This window comes from Nicotiana tabacum, chromosome 22, assembly GCF_000715075.1.
Source record: "Nicotiana tabacum cultivar K326 chromosome 22, ASM71507v2, whole genome shotgun sequence".
Classification (NCBI taxonomy): Eukaryota; Viridiplantae; Streptophyta; class Magnoliopsida; order Solanales; family Solanaceae; genus Nicotiana; species Nicotiana tabacum.
In genome coordinates, this window is record NC_134101.1 from 31,546,380 (window position 1) to 31,568,697 (window position 22,318).

Sequence of the window (22,318 nt, forward strand, 5' to 3'; positions counted from 1 at the left end):
GACTCCGGGGTCTGCATACGCTGGCAGATATACCTCGAAGTCTCCGTACACAGGTAGCTCACTGATGCCTGGTCTGATAGGGAGTACCTGGATCTGCATAAAAAGATGTGCAGAAGCGTAGTATGAGTACACCACAGTGGTACCCAGTAAGTGCCAAGCCTAACCTCAGTAGAGTAGTGACAAGGTCAGGTCAGGCCCTACTGGAATAATAAAAGACATGGTGACATGTTTAACAATATACTAACAATAAAATGACAATGGAAATGAATCAGGTAAATAGTATGTCATCATTTAACTACACAGAATAAGGGAAAATAATACCTCGCGGAAACAAAACAAAATTTTCAACTTTAAGAAAATCACAACAATAATCAAAGGCAACTGCAGCCATAAATAAATATCAACAAGGGCACTCCCGAGGTACCGCCTCGTAGTCCCAAATAATAAATAATTTCACAATATCTCATTTCCTTATATCACCGCGGGAGCCTTCATATTTAATTTTAAATAAAATATTTTTTCCGAAATAGCATCTCACATTTTAGCCACCCTTATCACACTGCATGACTTCTAGTAGTTCCCCTGCTAGCCACGCGTATCAAGCCACCCTTATCTCACCGCATGCGTTTCAACACCCAGACCTTATACCACAACATGCGTATCAATATCACAATATATCATAATTTGCACCTCAAGTGCCCAAATATTTCAACTTGTCAAAATAAATCAATAACAATATTTTCCACCATAAAGAGCTCACGCCTCATGCCAAAATAAATCAACAATAATATTTTCCATAATAAAGAGTTCACGGCTGCATCACAATGAGTACGAAAATCTCACAAATTAGTCAGCAAAAAAAAATAATGTTTCACAAATTTAACACCTTGTCTAAATATTAAATTTTAAAATGTAAAATACTTCATTTTTAATAATATTTAAATTAAGAAATCCATCCTTCAAGTAATGTATAGAACAAAAGAAAACAGAGTTTCAACTAAACAGGTAAAACACTTAGCAGGAACAAGTCAGGCAAATTTAAAATATAAAAATCAGATCAATGATGATGAATATAACAAAATAAAATAATTTAATTAATATGCAACAGTGCTCTACACAATTCTTAGACATAATCTTCCATATTTAGCCTGTGTACACACTTGTCACCTCGTGTACACGCCTTTCAACACATTACAATTATCACATCAATACCAATCCTAGGGAAATTTCCTCCACACAAGGTTAGACAAGTCACTTACCTCGACTTGGTCCAATTTAATTCACTAGTAGGCCTTTTTCTCGATTATCCAACTCCGAATGGCTCGAATCTAGCAAAAATAATTCGATACAGTCAACAAAAATCATAGGAATCAATTTCATAAGAAAATACTATATTTATAAAATAAATCCGAAATTAACTCAAAAAAATCGCCCGTGGGGCCCACATATCGGAATTCAGCGAATGTTACGAAACATGAATGCCCATTCAACCACGAGTCGAACCATACAAAAATTACTAAATTCTGATAACAATCCGGCCCTCAAATCCTCAAATTTATCCAAGAGAGTTTTTCAAACTTTTTCCAACTTAATTCACCAATTAAATGATAAACACAGTGATGGATTCGGGTAATCTAACCAAAATTGAGTTAAGAACACTTACCCCGATGTTTTCTATAAAAATCTCCTAAAAATCGCCTCAATCCGAGCTCCAAATCAGTAAACTCTTCTATGCCTAATGATTTCTTCTATGCGATCGCGGACCAACTCACGCGATCGCGAAGTACAAATTTTACTGCCCAAAAATAACTCTATGCTATCGAGAAAAATCCCACGCGGTCGCTAAGCACAGGTTTTCGCAAACCTACACGATCGCGAACCTTCTCACGCGATCGCGAAGCATTAAGCGCGTGGCCCAACTCCTACCTCGTTTCCTCTTTGCGAACACGGTCTTAGCCACACGTTCGCATAGGGCAGCTTGCCAAACCTACGCGATCGCGGACTCGCCCACACGATGGAATAACACAAATTTTCCAGCTGCCTAATTAAGTCTATGCGATCGTGGACCTTCTCACGCGGTCGCATAGAAGGAAACCAGACACCAGATTTTAGCAACTCTAAGTCCAAATTTTGATCTGTTAGCCGTCCGAAACTCTCCCGAGGCCCCCGGGACCTCAACCAATTACACCAACAAGTCCTAAAACATCACACGAACTTAGTCAAAACCTCAAATCATATAAAACAGTGCTAAAATCACAATTCACACCCCAATTCAAGCTTAATGAAACTTAAGAATTTCCAACTTCTACATTTGATGCCGAAACCTATCAAATCAAGTCCGATTGACCTCAAATTTTGCACACAAGTCATAAATGACATAACGGAGCAATGAAAATTTTCAGAACTGGATTCTGACCCCGATATAAAAAAGTCAACTCCCCGGTCAAACTTCCAAACTTAAATTCCTATTTTAGCCATTTTAAGACTTATTTAATTTTGGACTTCCAAATAAAATTCTGATCACGCTCCTAAATCCAAAATCACCGGAGCTGTTGGAATCATAAAAATCCTATTCCGGGGTTGTTTACATAGAGGTCGACATCCATCCAACATTCATGGTGTTCTTTCAAGGAGAAGTGTTAACTTGAAGCAATTCGGAAGGAACTCGTAGAAATAGGACACCTTAGTAGTAGGTTGGGTCAACACGGTAATGTATATGATTGATTCTTTGGGTACTTATGATATGGTGAGTCTCTACAGGTATTTTGCGATAATAATCTTGTGTTTTGGCGACCAGTGTGACATGGTTGAGTTAGAAGGGTTCAGTTCTAATGACTTGGTTATGTGCAAATGTTTTTCGTAGACTTCTCGATGATTCCTACCGCGGGTTGGGATGTATATTTTCTACTACGATAAGGAGTATGTTGCGTACTATGATTTTCTCTTGGATGGGATCAAGTGGAAGGCTTCTAGCTAAATGGGTATGTATTCGGCTTGCGACTCAGGGTCGATAGTGAGATTCTCGTGTTTTTATACAATGTCCTGATAGAGGCAGTGCGTGGTGTGAGATTGGGATTTCCATGTGCGAGTATACGGTTCAATTTCAAAAGAAGGTCATGAATTCTTACATAGCATGGACGGTTTCAGATGGTTAGATGAATGTTATTACTACTTGGTATTACTAGGTTTTACGAGTCCAGATTAAGTGTCTAATAGAGTCTTGCGGATTGGTATGATGACGTCCAGACCTATTTTCGAGAGGCTACATGGCATTTAAGATAAACTTCCCATCTGCCTTTCCTTATCGTGCGGTATTGATTCATCTTGAAGCGTATCTCTTTGAATTCCTCCCACTCACTCGTATGTTATCGAAAAATTATATTGTGTATAGGATAAAATATTAATACTTGTTATTATTAAAAAAATAAACTTTGAACACCCTTGCACAACCCACTGCAAAGTGCACAATGGGAAATATAATAGTAATAAAACCTCTTATTATCTTTAATGTAAAGAAAATTGATTTTGTGTCTTTGTGAGATGCCACTGTGAACTGGTTATTGGGGTTAAATTAAAGTCATTTTAGTTTAGTAACACTAATTGACAGGAGTATCTGGTATGATGACTTATCAACAATGGCAGATCACGTACTGCGTCACTTTGCTGTTGTTAACATAAAAATATTATGTCAATCTAATCGAATAATTTGTTTAAGTAGCTTAATTAATTTCAGTTATACTTTTAGTGCTACGGTAAGGTCTGCGTACACACTATCCTTCCCAGACCCTACAGTGTGGAATAATATTGGGTATGTTGTTATTATAGTTTAAGCTGAGGAGACTACTAGCCTATTTGGCCAAACTTTTTTCTGGATCAGAAGTGCTTTGTTTTTGGCCAAAAATATTTTTTTTCAAAAATTGAGGTATTTGGCTTAACTTTTAGAAGGAAAAAAAGTGCTTTTAAGGAGAACCTTTAAAAAATACACTTATAAGCAATTTTTAAAAGCCTGGTCAAAGACAAATTAATGCTCAAAAGTACTTATCAAATTAATTAGTCAAACACAAATTGTTTATCGCCAAAATCACTTTATAAGTTAGATTTTAGAAGCTTGGCCCTATACAGGTTATTGGCCAAGAAGCAAAATCTGAACTGCCATGTCATGACGAGTTCAAATTCATAGTTACCTTCCGACCATTGCTGCCCAAATGAGTCAAACTATTGCTTAGCATCTGTTGACGACATATGTATTGATTGTAGGATTATCTTTTTATCTTCAAATTTGTAGTAGAAAAGACAATTAATCACACAAATACTGGTAAGATTTGAACTAGATAGAATTTATAAAGTATGAGTGTATCTTACTCTTCCATTTTATACAAATGAAACATGAGAAGTTCCTACGTGTTGAACAATTAGAGTTGCTCTTAAGGCCCACTAGTGTAAAGCTCATTAAATTAATTACTATAACCTTAGTTGTTCCTATATAAGTATATATTGGATTAATGTTACTCTAGCCACAGTTAGTTTATGATCTTCCACTTCCATTTGTATAGAAGCACTATCTATTTTGTATAGATTTACGTGTAATTCCTTCACTACATTATTCTGAACAGCCTTGCTGTTGCTCAATCACAAATGAAAATTTGATGATTTCCAGCCGATGTCAAAATCTAGAAAACATCCAAATTTTGGCGGCAAAATCCAATTTTTCCTCTAATTTTGAGAGGAAAGTATATTTTGGACGTATCATTCAGGATAAAAATAAAAAGGTAACAAGATTTTGCTGCTGTCCCCAAATCGAGAATGCACGTACACTTGTCCGGCTTCTTGTTTGTTTTTTTGTCTAATCATGGCTTATGTTTCCCTTAAACGCGTATCACCATTATGCTTGTTTTTTCTTAAAGAGAGTAAATGATAAAACTATACATAGCAAAGTCATGTGCTTCACACATAGACTTGGCAAATTGCATACCAAGTTGACTAAATAAATTCCCAATTTTAGTCTGTCCTTATCTGTGAGTACTGTGGCACAAAAAAGAAACTCATTCTTTGAATGATAACTAAGCCGAATTAATGAGTGGAGTTGCAGTCTAATATTGTACAATTTAACTTACTTCACTTAACTTTAACGATTCTAATCTTATAAAATCCTTCAATCTTCCATCTTTCCTTTTCCCCGACTAAATACACTCTCACCAATAAAGGGATAGTTTTAAATTTTGGAACTGAGTGTTCCAATTCATTCTAAAATCTCTCTGCACCCGAACCGACTATCCCGACAAGTCACATAACCGTTATAAAATTACAAATAAGTAGTAAATAGTGGAATGGGGCTACAACTTTTAAAATGACTGGCCGGGTCGTTACATCCTCCCCCTCTTAAAACAATCGTTCGTCCACGAACGAGCATAGAGACATATTTGAAGTGGTGAAAATATGAGGATAACGACTGCGCATATCCTGCTCGGTCTCCCAAGTCGCCTCCTCGACCGGATGACCCCTCCACTGAACCTTCACGAAAGCAATGTTCTTTGACCTCAGCTTTCAAACATGCCTGTCCAAAATAGCCATTGGTTCATCAACATAAGATAGATCCTTGTCCAACTGAACCGAACTGAAGTCTAACATATAAGACGGATCGCCGTGATACTTTTGGATCATGGAAACATGGAACACTGGATGAACTGTAGTGAGATTGGGTGGCAGTGCAAGTCTATAAGCCACCACTCTAACTCTCTCAAGAATCTCAAAAGGTCCGATATACCTCGGGCTCAACTTTCCCTTCTTTCCAAACCTCATAACACCCTTAATGGGCGAAACTCGGAGCAATACCCGCTCACCAACATGAATGCAACATCACGAATCTTCCGATCCGTATAACTTTTTTGTCTAGATTGGACTGTACGAAGTCGATCCTGAATCGATTTAACCTTTTCCAGAGCATCATGAACCAAGTCCGTACCCAATAGTATAGCTTCGCCAGGCTCAAACCACCCCACTGGAGACCGGCACCGCCTACCATATAAGGCCTCATACGGCGCCATCTGAATGCTCGACTGGTAGCTATAATAGTAAGCAAACTCCGCAAGTTGCAAGAACTGATCCCAAGCACCCCCAAAATCTATCACACAAGCGTGAAGCATATCCTCCAGTATCTTGATAGTGCGCTCAGACTGTCCGTATGTCTGAGGGTGAAATGTTGTGCTCAACTCAACCCGAGTACCTAACTCCTGTTGTACAGCCCTCCAAAACCGTGATGTAAATTGCGTACCCCGGTCAGAGATGATGGATACCAGTACGCCATGAAGCCTGATGTTCTCGCGGATATAAATTCGAGCCAACTGCTCGGAAGAATTAGTTAGTCATCATAGGAATGAAATGAACTGACTTGGTTAGCCTATCCACAATCACCCAGACTGCATCAAACCTCCGCTGAGTCCGTGGGAGTCCAACAATGAAATCCATAGTGATCCGCTCCCATTTCCACTCCGGAATCTCTAACTTCTGAAGCAACCCACCTGGCCGCTGATGCTCATACTTCACCTGCTGGCAATTTAGATACCGAGCTACATATTCCACTATGTCTTTCTTCATCCTCCTCCACCAGGAATGTTGCCTCAAGTCCTAATTAATCTTCGCGGCACCAGGATGAATGGAGTACCACGAACTGTGCTCCTCTTGGAGAATCAACTCACGCAAGCCATCTACCTTGGGTACACATAACCTGCCCTGCATCCGTAATACACCGTCATCTCCAATAATGACTTCCTTGGCATCACCGTGCCGAACCGTGTCCTTAAGGACAAGCAGATGAGGGGTCATCATACTGACTCTCCCTGATACGATCATAAAGAGAAGACCGAGAAACCACACAAGCCAAAACTTGGCTCGGCTCGGAAACATCCAATCTAACAAACTGATTGGCCAAGGCCTGAACATCCAAGGCTAAAGGCCTTTCTGCTATCGGTAAGTATTCTAAGCTGCCCAAACTCTCCGCCTTACGACTCAAGGCATCGACCACAACATTGGCCTTCTCGGGATGATAGAGAATGGTGATATCATAATCCTTAAGAAACTCCAACCATCTCTGCTGCCGTAAATTAAGATCCTTCTGTTTAAACAGATGTTGCAGACTTCGGTGATTGGTATAAACCTCACAATGGACACCGTACAAATAATGCCGCCAAATCTTCAAGGCATGAACAATAGCTGCTAACTCAAGGTTGTGGACCGGGTAATTCTTCTCATATGAGTTCCCGGGGGCATCGGGTGTGTTTTAGGATGGTTTCGGTTCAATTCAGGTTGTTTTGGCTGCCGCTGTTGCTGGTTCTGATGTTTTCCTTCGCGAACGCGAAGGGAGTCCCGCGATCGTGAAGGGGTAGGATTTTTGGGCTGTTGATGGTTGTTCATCGCGAACGCGGCACGGGGGCCACGAACGCGGAAGAGGGTCTAGAGCAGCCTACGCTAACGCCGGAGAGCTGCCGCGAATGCGTAGAAGGAAGAGGGAGCAAGGCCGGGAGCAGTTGGCCTTAGAGAACGTGGCTAGTGGAACGCGAACGCGAAGGATGGTGGTCTCAAATATTCGTGAACGCGACCAGGATGACGCAAACGCGAAGAGGAAATTTGGAGGCAGTGTTTCTTTGGCCTTCGCGATCGCGATGGTCTTTCCATGATCGCGAAGAAGGGCGGACCTGGGCAGTGAAGTTTTTAAAATGGGATTTGGCCATTTTCTCCATTTTTCATTTGGTTGGCCGATTTTTGGAGTTCTTAGAAGGGAGATTTTCGTCATCTATGTCAAGGTAAGTGATTCCCACCTATTGCAAGTTAAATACTTGGATTGTATATATATTTTAACATTGAAATTCATGGAAAATTAGTGGAAATTTGGAGTTTGGGTAGAAAATCTAAAAATTGATATTTTTGGATTTTGACCATGAATTTGGGCATGGAATTGAGAATAAATTATATATTTGGGTTCGTGATGTTATGGGTAATGTTTATCTTTGAAAGTTTTCGGAATCCGGGCCCGTAGGCCCGAGGGTGATTTTATCGACTTTTCGAACGGAGTTGGAAATTATTGTAAATTGAATTATAATGAGTATTAGAGTATATATTTATGGGTTTGCACATCTATTGACTAGTTTTGGAGCGTTGGGCATCGGTTTGAATTGTTGGAAGGTCTTGGGAGCCGGTTGTGGAATTTCATAGCGAGGTAAGTCTCCTTTCTAACCGTGTAAGAGGGAATTGACCCCATAGTGAATCAAATTATTATGTGCTTCTATTTGTGAGGGATACGTACGCACGAGGTGACGAGAGTCCATGCGTAGCTACTATTATGCTTATGTATGGGTAGTCTAGGACCCATATCATGTTGTACTTGCGATGTTGCGCCCTACTTGTTAATTTAATTGTTTAAAACATTTAGAAACTCGATAAAGGAATTGTAAAAAGGTTAAACTTCATTTACTTGACCGTTAAATGGGAATTTGAAATTCTTGGAATATTTTCCCCTTAATAAATCTTGAATTGGTTGTTTAATGTGTTTTTCTTTTTTGTGGAGCGGGCCGAACGCCTCGATAGCAGATAGATGCATCTATGGTTCGCGTCATTCGACTCTCGGCAGTGCACAATTTAAATATTTATGTTGGATCGAGGCGTACGACCTCGGCATGATTTGCGCATGATTGAATTGGTTGCTTTGGAATTTATGATAATTGATATTGCTTCATTGGCCTGATATACAAAATGATAAACGATGAAAAATAAATTTGGAGATTTCTTATTATCAAAATAATTGTTTACTTATTTCATGATATTAAGCTTACAGTCGTTCTACGTAATTCGTGCTTACTTATATCATTGGTATTTTATTTATAGCCCATAGTAAGTGTCGGAGTCGACCCCTCGTCACTACTTCTTCGAGGTTAGACGGGATACTTACTGGGTACGCATTGATTTACGTACTCATACTACACTTGCTGTACATTTTTGTGTAGGTACATATATGTCCAGTGACCTTGTGGGCGCAGAGGCGTGGTTATTGCGGGGACTTAGGTGAGCTGCATTCTATATTATGATCTGCAGCCAGCACAGTCTCCTTCAGAGTATTTATATTTATCCTGTCCAAATTTTTATTCCGGACATATGTTGTATTTTATTTTACATTCCTAGTTGAGGCTCATACACTTGTGATACCGGGTTTTGGGGTGATTATGGGTTTTCATGTATTAAAATTGTTAAAAATATTATTATTTACTCTGTAAATTCAATCTTTTACTATTTAATTGAAGGAAATATGATTTCAAAAATATTTAAATGAGAACAAAATTAAGTATTTATTTTTGTCTTGCCTGACAGCGGTGTCCGGCGCCATCACAACCTTTAATAAATTTTGGGTCATGACATCATGATTCCACACTCATTTACATCATGAATCCATTAAATTTATGGAAGAAAAATCAGATGTTTATAGTCCTCCAAAAATGTAAAATTAGGATTTGAAGGTCAATCCGATATCGGAATTCGGTGATTTTTGTATGGTTGAACACGTATCGGAACGGGTGTTAGGATTTCGTGTGTTTTCCAGGATTCGAGATGTGGGTCCCACAGTCAATTTTTAAAATGTATTTCGGATTTTAATCCAGAAAAATAGTAAATTCATATTGAATCAATTCCTACGATTTGTATTGAGTATATTGAATTGTTTATGATTAGATTTGAGGATGTCAGATACTAATTCGCGATGCAAAGGTTTATTGGATTCTTGAATTTGGTTGCAAAATGAGGTAAGTATCGTGGTTAACCTTGACTTGAGGGAGTAGGACTTATTTGTCTATTTGCTACGTGATTTAATGTGCGGGTACAACGTATATGTGAGGTGACGAGTACTTATGCGTTGTGGTTGAGTCAAAACATGCGGGTGGAATTTGTTTATTGTGAATAATTGCCTATTTAATTAAGATATTCCTGCTTAAGTTTATTATTGATTATTTGATCATTATTCGTGAAATTATTATTCATTTAATTATTGTTGAATATTTTGGAAGGTGAAGTCGGTATTCTGGTATTGAATTGATTGATAAGTGTATATCCCCGCATTTAAATACTCTTCCGAATTTATATTATTATTTTCATAGTAAGGAAGAGTGTAAAAGCATAAAGGGTGATGCCGTGCCATTTTTATTATTTATAATATCATTGTCATGGTAAGGAAGAGTGTAAAAGCACGAAGGGTGTTGCCGTGTCATTTGTGAGTGTAAAATCACGAAGGGTGATGCCGTGCCAAGAGAGTGTTAAAGCACGAAGTTTGATGCCGTGCCAATTATTATTATTTATTTATCAGTTTATGGGAGGAATGAGAGTATAAACACGAAGGGTGGTGCCGTACCATTTTCATATTATCAGTTGCTCATTTTACTGTTAAGGAATTAATTAGCTGCGAAGTGATAATTTTCCTGCTGAAATTATTATATCATCCCCCCCTCGCATGTCCACTCCCAAATTATAAATTGTTAACTATTGTGTTATTGTTGCTTCATATTTGTATATGCTTGTACAGGTTGCTTACGTGTCTTTTCATAGCCTAGTCACTACTTCGTCGAGGTTAGGATCGACACTTACGGAGTACATGGGGTCGGTTATACTCATACTACACTCTGCACTTCTTGTGCAGATTTTGGAGTTGGTCCCCTTCTATCTTATCTTAGCTGTGTACTATCTTTCAAACAACTTGAATTTTATTCAGACCTTTATTTGTATTATTCTAGTAGCTCGTGCACTTGTGACACCAGATTCGGGGATGTATTTTGATGATTCGGTAGTTATGGTCTTCCGCACTTTATTTTAGTAATTGACTTTCGTTTAATTTAATTGTTTTAAAATAGTTAAGATTATTATAATGTTGGCTTGCCTAGCAAGTGAAATGTTAGGCGCCATCACGATCCCGAAGGTTAGAATTTCTGGTCGTGATAGTTGGTATCAGAGCCCTAGGTTACTTAGGTCTCACGAGTCACGAGCAAGCTTAGTAGAGTCCAAAGGATCGGTACGGAGACGTCTATACTTATCTTTTAGAGGCTATGAAGTTTTGGAACAATATCACTTCTTTCTTATTCTATCGTACGATTTTATTCTATCATCGTTGATTGAACCTGTAACGACCCGGCCGGTCATTTTGAGTATTACAACCCCGTTTCCCCATTTACTACTCAAATTGGGCTTTACAATTGTTGTGTGACTTGTCGAGGCAATTGGTTCGGGTCCGGTGAGGTTTTGGAATGAATTGAAACACTTAGTTCCAAGGTTTAAAGCTTAAGTTAAAATAATGACCGGATATCGACTTATATGTAAACAACCCCGGAATGGAGTGTTGATGATTCCAATAGCTCCGTATGGTTATATTGGGCTTAGGAGCATGTCCGAAAAATTATTTGGATGTCCGTAGTGGAATTAGGCTTGAAATGCCGAAAGATGAATTTTCGGGAAGTTTGACCAGGTGGTTCACTCTGTAATATCGGGGTCGGAATCCAATTCTGCAAATTAGAATAGGTCTGTAATGTGAAATGTGACTTGTGTGCAAAATTTGAAGTCATTCCGGATTGATTTGATGTGTTTCGGCACAAGATTTAGAATTTGAAAGTTCAAGTTCGTTGATTTTGAATAGAGGTGAAATTCATCGTTTCGATGTTGTGAGGTATGATTTGAGGCCTCGAGTAGGTCCGAGTTATGTTATGGGACTTGTTGGTATGTTCTGACAGGGTCCCGAGGGGCTCGGGTGCGTTACGGATGGTTAACGGATTGAGTTTTTAATTTGAAAGACTATTGGAACTGAAGCCTTCTGGTGTAATCGCACCTGCGGAAAAGTAGTCGCATGTGCGAGCAGGGGTGCTGAAGCGAGGTGCACAGGTGCGGAAGGAAATTCGCAGGTGCGGAATCGCACCTGCGCAAGAAGGAGTGCAGATGCGGGCAGAGGGCTGTGAGGCATTGGTCGCAGGTGCGAGGGAACATTCCGCACTTGCGTGAGCGCAGATGCGGACGTAAGCGCGCGAAGCAGAAACTGGGCAGGCGAGTAAAGTCCGCAAATGCGATGTTTTGCTCGCACAAGTTGAGGCGCAGGTGCGCAAATCTTGTCTGCAGGTGCGGAAAGAGCTGGGCAGAATCCTTTAAAATTCGAGGGTTCAACATTATTTTCACCCATTTTCGCATTTTAGAGCTCGGTTTGGGCTATTTTGGAGAGGAATATTTCAACACAAGCTTGGGTAAGTGTTCTTAACTCCCTTGTGATTATATTTCTTGAATTAACTTCATTTTTTGTGTAAGATTATTGAATCTTCAAGAGAAATAGAAGGAAATTTCTATAATGTCACAAAACGAATATTTCAAGTTTGAATACCGATTTGGAGTCGGATTTGAGTGAAATTAGTATGGTTGAACGTGTAATTGGATGGATTGTCGTATTTTGTGAGTTTCGTCAGATTTTGAGACGTGGGCCCCACAGGTAATTGTTGGGGCGTAATTTCGGATTTTGTGGAAAATATTAGCATTTTGATATGGAGTTAATTCCTAAAAATTGTGTGGACTGAATCAAATTAATTGTCGTAGATTCGAGTTGTTCGGGAGTTGATACACGTGTAATGGGATTTTTGGAGCATTGTTTAACTTGCTCGACATTTGGATTCGGCTTGTTCGAGGTAAGTAACTCTTCTAATCTTGGAGTTGAGGGTATGAATCCTGAATATATGTATTTCGTGAACTGTTGGGAGTCGAAGCACATGCTAGGTGGCGGGCGTGTGGGCGCGCACTATAGAAATTGTGATATAATTGTTTCTGTGGAATTTTGGAGTTAAATAATCTTGGCATTTTCCATGCGGTTGTATGTGTTAAAGATTTTGAGCTGAAAAACATATTAAAAAAATCATGTTGAGGCTATGTACCAGTATTTTTGGGACCCACAGAGGTCATATTGGTGTGAATTATTTTTTTTAAATTGAAAATTCATACTCAGTCATATTCATTTCATTTCATATTATATCTCAGTCTCTGTTGTTATTTATTGACACATCATATCATAATTTTCGGGCTATTTCCATGACACTGTGAGCCCTAGAGACTAGAGAGATTGATGACTGAGTGAGGCCGAGGGCCTGATTGTGAGGATAATTATGCGGGGTTGGGCTGCGTGCCGCAGTAAATGTTGGATCGGGTTGCACGCCGCAACAAGCCTTCTGGCCATGATATTGGATCGGGCTGCACGCCGCAGCAGTGCTTGGATCGGGCTGCACGCCACAGTAATATATGGATCGGGCTGCACGCCACAACAGTATTGGGTCGGGCTGCACGCCGCAGCAATATAGCGCTTGGGTTGTAGGAGCCCCTCATGAGTCTGTACACACCCCCAGTGAGCGCAGTCGACTGTAAACAGGGATCGGGCTGCACGCCGCAGCGGGTATTATATAGCGTTGAGTGATTCTGTGTGCTGAGCATAGTAAGAGAGAATGCGAGACAGTGAGATTGAGTACTCTAAGAGTGTGAGTACATGAGTACAATCTCTGAGATACATTGCATTGACATGCACATATGACATATATACATAGAGATGTGTTTTTCTCATGTTGTACGGTATCACATTATTCATGATTTCTCATACATGTTGACAGATGGGCATAGTGATGCATTTTTTTTACACTGGTTATCTAGAAAGAAAAGATATTTTATTTATTATTGAAATGATTTTTGGAATAATTACTGTTCTCAAACTATTCATACTTTTGGCAACTTCGGCTAACGATTTGGGTTTTTCATGGATGTATTTGAAAGGAAACACTATTATTTTTGAAATCATGATTTGGCTGAGCATTTTATCTCTGTGTTTCTTCTGGTATTATTTGCTTTAATGTTGTTATGGATTGTTGTGGACTAGTAGTTTTGGACCCGACCATGGTAGAAGCTTGTCACTACATTTAACCTACGGCTAGGTTTGTTACTTACTCAGTACATGGGGTCGGTTGTACTGATACTACACTTCTGCATATTGCGTGCAGATATTGGTTGTCGTTGTTGCTGTGCTCGATGGTTGCGGGATCTGAAGATGTACTTGCGTCCCTGTTATAACTGCCTCTTGTTCAGGGTAGCCTTAGATTTATAAAAGCTTTGTTTATGTATTATTCAAACAGACTATGTATTTATTTCATTTCCGCTTCGTATACTCTATTCTTAGAAGCTCATGATTTGTACTACCAGTTCTTGGAGAGATGTATTGGTTTTTAGATATTTTCTTCCAATTAATTTCATTAGAATTGGATAGGTTGTAATTGGCTTACCTAACGGGTTGGGTTAGGTGCCATCACGACTAGTGGGATTTTGGGTCGTGACAAGGTGGTATCAGAGCTCTAGGTTTATAGGTTCTACAAGTCATGAGCAAGTGTCTAGTAGAGTCTTGCGGATCGGTATGATGACGTCCATACTTATCTTCGAGAGGCTACAGGGCATTTAGGATATATACTTCACATTTTCTTTCCTTATTGTGCGAGATTGATTCAGCTTGGGACATAAACTCTTTGAATTCCTTCCACGTATTCGTATGCGCACATGAGCGCTCGGTATCAGTTGTGCATCGCCGGCTTGTGATTCCATGAACGAAGTTTGAGATTAGTAATTTATGTTTTAGTAATGGGCCAGTCTGGAGGACTTGAGGCTAGGTTTAGACCGCAGCTTAAGCTCGGTAGCTTCAGTTATAACCTGTACAATTGGACTCATATGTCCGGTAATGACCCTACAGTGAAATTTATGGCTCAATGAGCGATGGAATGGTTTTGTGATATGTATGATGTAAATTCGGGATGTATTAAGACGATTTGAATGTGACGAGAAGTGTTTCCTTGAAATGTAAAGAAAGGCCATTGGGTGCTTGATTTTTGATTTGATGTCACGTACCGTCTCGAATGTTAATGTTTTGAAAGATCTTTCACGTGTTCAAATTTTGGGACAAATTAAACTCTCATGTCTGACTAATGAGTTTGGACTTAGAAAGATTAAGTGATTGCATAGTAATTGTGACTGCGAAAAGGTATAACAAGATACCAGTTTGAGGCTAAACAGGTGGGTTATCCCATGCGGAGTAATCTACGTAGGTGTATTCCTTATGATGTGAGTAGAGAGTTTCGTTTCTGCCGACGGGGTGTATGGGTGGAGATTTGAATTTGAATCTGGCTGAGAAAGTTGACTTGAGTGTCAAGAGAATAAATACGAGCTTAGTGGATGATTGAGGTATTTCATGGTTGGCGTTATATGAGCTTGAGAAATATTTTTCGTTGAACCGATTGCGGTATTATGACAGTAATAGAGTATGGATACTGTGAGTTATCGAGTATTTAAATTTATGGCTTTGAGCCAAGTAGGGGAGCCTGCTATTGCTAATTTGATTTCATGGCTATGTGTTAAATTTTAGTTTTGGGCTGAGGCATACTAGTGGGATAGTTATGACTTGCAGAAGTTGAGATCGAGGATGACTCGAGTAAGGAAATTTTTGAATACGGGTTATGTTGCGCTTTATGAGTATAATCGTGGGATGAGGGAGTTGTTATTTTAAAATATGTAGTGCGCATGGAGTATGAATTTGATTGGAGGTATTAGAGTAGAGTTACTTCTTTGAATATTGTTGTGCTAATGGGGCACGTGTCTTTTGGCCCATTTGGGCGGTGCAATTTAGATTTGAACAAAGTGGGTGAGTTCCGAGAAAATTTTAGTGGGTTTGAGAATTTTATATAGCAATTGAGAATTTCTCCGGATTTATGTATGGATAAAACCTGATATTTGCATTTGGTGGTTCCTGGACTTACGAAAGTTCTATATGACTAGGGATTTTATATTTTTGTGTAAGGAAGGTAAGAAGAACAATTTTAGATCCACATAAGGTATTTTCAGAGTGAGTGTTGCAGTTGTGGTGTTTCTGGAGGTGCTTAAAAAGAATACAGTTTCTTAAGAGCCGTAGGTCGTTGTGGTTCTATGCTAGGGTTAAAGATCGTTGTGTTTTAGCAAGGAGAAGTATCAATCTAAAGACAGGTTCGGAAGGGACTCGGAGAAAAATAGGACAATTGGGTAGTAGACTGGACCAGTATGGTAATGGTAGGATCGGTCCTTTGTGTAATTATGATGTGGTAAGACTTTGCAGATGTTTTGGTGGAAATATTCTTGGGTTTGGCGACCTGCGAGGCTTGGTCGACTTAGAGGAATTTAGTTCTAAGGGCTTGATTATGTGCAAATGGATTCCAAAGTACTCTAGATGGTTTGAGCCGGATACTTTTCTACTGATATGGGGAACGTGTTGTGTATTGTGATTTCCTCCTGGAAGAAGCAAGATAAAGGGGTTCGAACTAATAGGGTATGTAAATTGTTGGTGACTCAAAATTTGTAATAAGATTCTTGTGCTTTTCACATGATGGCAAGATAGATGTTATGTGTTGTGCGAAAGTCAGATTTATATGTACGAGGTGGCAGTACAGTCTTGAAGAGAAAGTAACGAATGTTGGATAACATGGACGGTTCCAAATAACTAGATTGATTTTCTGAGGGATTTTTATCTATTTGTGGGTAACCCGAGTTGATTTGGGGGTCCATAGGTAGGCCCAATTAAAATGTGTATTCTACACCGAGCCGGAATGGTAGGCTCCATACTGCTATTGTTGAGGGATGTGTCATTCGGTTGATGTTAAACTTATTCGTATTCTGAAATAATCTGTGAGTTACTCATTTATGCTACGAGGAGTTGTGATTCATTGGTTATGTGCACAGATGGTGCGGTTCTATTTGAACTTTATAGCGGAATTTGAGTGTAATGAGTATTTGGGTATTGCATGATCGATTGCGTAATGGTTATGTTCTTTCAGGTTTTGTGTGGCAGTTTTGTCATTTGCCTCTCTGTGGTTATTGATTTTGAGCAGGGTGTCTTGAGGTATATATTATGGACCATCGTTTGGATGGGGTCACGCACTGTAGCAGAGTTATGTAAATGTATGAACCTTTTGTTAGGATCGGGTGATGGTTCTACGGTGTATGATGAATTTTCAGCATTTCGTTGTGGCGGTACTTGTTAATCTAGCGGAACAGTTCTCTCATTTGAGTCATTTTTCATGACTGGGTACATTTGAATGGTTGCGTATTGGTGCACGGGTGGCACAGGTTGTGGCTCCGAGTTATATTGGTGTGGTATGTCTGTGGAACAGTTATGTTTAGTAATATAAGGTTGTTAGACCTGGAATGGGTACTATCAGGTTTAATTTAGGTATATTCGGGAGTATAATATTGAAAGTCGGCTCAGAAAGTGATTACGGTTCTGGTTGGGGCAAGAGAGCTCCGTGACTTGTTGATCTGGAGAGTGGTCATGAAATTTCGCATGTTTATTTTATTATCAACAGTGTACGAAGGTTTTGGGATGAGGTTTGGTTCGATATGGGTTTAATACTAGTATTTGGTTAGTTTTGGAGTAGTCACTGTGGTCAGGAATAGTGTTATGAGCATGCGAGTTATGGTTATGGTGATTATGTCTGTGGTTATGGTTATGCTTATGGTTATGGCTTGATACAGCTTGTTCAAACTCATACAGGGTGTAAATGTAAGATTTGTGCCTTGAAAGAAATTCTAAAGGTTGGAAATTAAATTTCGAGGTTTATGGGCTAAGGTTAAATTAATGGTTTTCAGGTGTATTGTGTTGTCAAGCTTAATTGGAATAGGGTGACGTGGGTTCACCCCCGGATACGTGTGTGGTAAGATGGAACGGTGATTTGATGGCTTGGAAACTAATCTTGGCACGTTCGAAGACGAACGTATGTTTAAGTGGAGGAGAATATAACGACATGGCCGGTTGTTTTGAGTATTAAAACCCTGGTTCCCCATTTACTACTCAAATTGGGCTTTACAGATGTGTGACTTGCCGGGGCAATTGGTTCGGGTCCGGTGAGGTTTTGGAATGAGTTGAAACACTTAGTTCCAAGGTTTAAAGCTTAAGTTAAAATAATAACCGGATATCGACTTATATGTAAACGACCCCGGAATGGAGTTTTGATGATTCCAATAGCTCCGTATGGTGATTTTGGGCTTAGGAGCGTGTCCGGAAAATTATTTGGATGTCCGTAGTGGAATTAGGCTTGAAATGCCGAAAGATGAATTTTGGGAAGTTTGATCGGGGGTGACTTTTTGATATCGGGGTCAGAATCCAATTCTGAAAATTGGAATAGGTCTGTAATGTGAAATGTGACTTGTGTGAAAAAATTGAAGTAATTCCGGATTGATTTGATGTGTTTCGACACAAGATGTAGAATTTGAAAGTTCAAGTTCATTAATTTTGAATAGAGGTGTAATTCTTCATTTCGATGTTGTTAGGTGTGATTTGAGGCCTCGAGTAGGTCTGTATTATGTTATGGGACTTGTTGGTATGTTCGGACAGGGTCCCGAGGGGATTTGGTGCGTTTTGGATGGTTAACGGATTGAGTTTTTAATTTGGAACACTGTTGGAACTGAAGCCTTCTGGTGTAATCGCACCTGCGGAAAAGTAGTTGCAGGTGTGTGCTTGTAAGTGCCAATAGGGGTGCGCTGAAGCGAGGTGCACAGGTGCGGAATCGCACCTGCGCGAGAAGGAGCGCAGATGTAGGCAGAGGGCTGTGAGGCATTGGTCGCAGGTGCGAGGGAAATTTCCGCACTTGCGTGAGCGCAAATGCGGACGGAAGTGCGCAGAATCGGAAACTGGGTAGGCGAGTGAAGTCCACAAATGCGATGTTTTGCTTGCACAAGCGGAGGCGCAGGTGCGGAAAGAGCTGGGCAGAATCCTTTAAAATTTGAGGGTTCAACATTCTTTTTCAACCATTTTTGGATTTTGGAGCTCGGTTTGGGCTATTTTGGAGAGGAATATTTCCACACAACTTGGGGTAAGTGTTCTTAACTCACTTGTGATTATATTTCATGAATGAATCTTCATTTTTGGTGTAAGATTATTGAATCTTCAAGAGAAATAGAAGGAAATTTCTATATTGTCACAAAACGAATTTTTCAAGTTTGAATATCGATTTGGAGTCAGATTTGACTGAAGTTAGTATGGTTGAACTTGTAATTGGATGGGTTGTCATATTTTGTGAGTTTCGTCAGATTTCGAGATGTGGGCCCCACAAATGAATTTTGGGGGGTAATTTTGGATTTTGTGGAAAATATTAGCATTTTGATATGGAATTAATTTCTATAAATTGTGTGGACTGAATCAAATTAATTGTGGTAGATTCGAGCCGTTCGGGAGTTGATACACGCGAAATGGAATTTCTGGAGCATTGTTTAACTTGCTCGACATTTGGATTCGGCTTGTTCGAGGTAAGTAACTCTTCTAATCTTGGAGTTGAGGGTATGAATCCTGAATATATGTATTTCGTGAATTGTTGGGAGGTGATGTACATGCTAGGTAACGGGCGTGTGGGCGCGCACTATAGAAATTATGATATAATTGTTTCTGTGGAATTTTATAGTTAAATAATCTTGGCATTTTCCATGCTGTTGTATGTGTTAAAGAAATTGAGCTGAAAAGCATATTAAAAAAATCATGTTGAGGCTATGTGCCAGTATGTTTGTGACCCACAGAGGTCATATTGTTGTGAATTACTTGTTTTAAATTGAAAATTCATACTCAGTCATATTCATTTTATTTCATATCGTATTTTAGTCTCTGTTGTTATTTATTGACACATCATATCATCCTTTTCGGGCTATTTCCATGACATTGTGAGCCCGAGAGACTGGAGAGATTGATGACTGAGTGAGGCCGAGGGCCTGATTGTGAGGATAATTATGTTGGATCGGGTTGCGCGCCGCAGTAAATTTTGGATCGGGTTGCACTCCGCAACAAGCCTTCGGGCCATGATATTGGATTGGGTTGCACGTCGCAGCAGTGCTTGGATCGGGCTGCATGCCACAGTAATATATGGATCGGGCTGCACGCTGCAACAGTATTGGGTCGGGCTGCATGCCGCAGCAATATAACGCTTGGGCTGTAGGATCCCCTCATGAGTCTGTACACACCCCCAGTGAGCGCAGTCGACTGTAAACAGGGATCGGGTTGCACGCCGCAGCGGGTATTATATAGCGTTGAGTGATTCTGTGTGCTGAGCATAGTAAGAAAGAATGCGAGACAGTGAGATTGAGTACTCTGAGAGTGTGAGTACATGAGTACAATCTCTGAGATACATTGCATTGACATGCACATATGACATATATACATAGAGATGTGTTTTCCTCATGTTGTACGGTATCACAGTATTCATGATTTCTCACGCACGTTGACAGATGGGCATAGTGATGCATTTGTTTTGCACTAGTTATCTGGAAAGAAAATGAAATATTTTATTTATTATTGAAATGATTTTTGGAATAATTATTGTTCTCAAACTATTTTGCAACTTCGGCAAATGATTTGGGTTTTTCACGGATGTATTTGAAAGGAAGAACTATTATTTTTGAAATCATGATTTGGCTGAGCATTTTATCTCTGTGTTTCTTCTGATATTATTTGCTTTAATGTTGTTATGGACTGTTGTGGACTAGTGATTTTTGGCCCGACCATGGTAGAAGCTCGTCACTACTTTCAACGTATGGCTAGGTTTGTTACTTACTCAGTACATGGGGTCGGTTGTACTGATACTACACTTCTGCACATTGCGTGCAGATATTGGCTGTCGTTGTTGCTGTGCTCGATGGTTGTGGGATCTGAAGATATACCTGCGTCCCTGTTGTAGCTGCCTCTTGTTCAGGGTAGCCTTAGATTTATAAAAGCTCTGTTGATGTATTATTCAAACAAACTATGTATTTATTTCATTTTCGCTTTGTATACTCTATTCTTAGAAGCTCATGATTTGTACTGCCAGTTCTTGGGGAGATGTATTGGTTTTAGATATTTTCTTTCAATTAATTTCATTGGAATTGGATAGTTGGTAATTGTCTTACCTAACGGGTTAGGTTAGGTGCCATCACGACTAATGGGATTTTGGGTCGTGACAGAACCATTCTATTCTTATTCTCTCGTAGATGGTGAGAATTTGTAATACATCTACCGATGGATAGGGACCAGAGCCCTTGGTGGCAACTATGACCTGGGGTAGAGGTCGAGCTCGAGCTCGTGCTAGAGGCCGAGGCAGAGGCAGAGGTAGAGCTCAGTCTAGAGCTCGAGCAGCAGAATCTGTTGTAGAACCTCGGGAGGATCTTCAGGAGAAGGTTCCAGTTTAGACTGTACCAGTTGGACCAGTTTAGGTCCCAGAAGGATTCAAAGCTACTCCAGTGCTTCAAGACGCTCTAGTCCGTTTGGTGAGTCTTGTGGAAGGCTGTGGAGGAGCACAATCTCCCACTACTCCCGATTCGGAGCATATGGCTCCCCAGTATCAGGCTCCAACAGCCCCGCCAGTTGGGGTAGTTCAGCCAGTGATAGGCCTACCATGTCTTCTGAGGCCTTATTGAGATTGGATAAATTTACTAAGCACATTCCAGTTTACTTTAGTGGTACATCTTCTGAGGACCCACATGATTATCTTGGCCGCTACCATAAGGTGTTGCGGAATATGGGTATAGTTGAGACCAATGGGGTCGATTTTACTGTATTTTAGATGACGGGTTCCGCCAAGAGGTGGTGGATAGATTTTATGTTGACCAGACCAGCTGGGTAACCTATACTAGCTTTGGAGCAGTTCTCACGGATATATCTATAGAAGTTCCTCCCTAGAGAGAATTTCCCCAAGCAGTTTGAGTGTCTCCAGCAGGGTAGTATGACTGTTACTCAGTACGAGGCCCATTTTGTGGAACTAGCCTGTCATGCTCTCCTTTTACTTTCTACCAAGGGAGAGAGAGAGAGAGAGAGAGAGAGAGGAGGTTTATTGAGGGACTTACTCACCATATTAGGCTTCAGATGGCAAAGGAGACCGGAAGTGAGATTTCTTTTCAGGCGGCTGCTAATGTTGCTAGGAGGATCGAGATGATTCTTGCACAGGATAGATGGCAGGGGTCTGATAAGAGGCCTCGTCAGTTCGATGGGTTCAGTGGTGCCTCATCTGGAGGCAGGGGTAATTTTGTTAGGGGTCATCCTCCCAGGCTGTTTCATTCAGCGCTCCAGGCATCTTATAGTGCACCACCAGATCCTATCAGTGCAACTCCGATCCAAAGTTTTCAAGGTGGTTACTCAGGTCGACAGGGACAATTTCAGGGTCAGCAGTCACATCAGCCGAGGGCCTGTTATACTTGTGGTGATCCAGGAACATTGCTAGATTTTTTCCCAGGTCTTAGGGCAGCATGCAGCAGCAGGGTT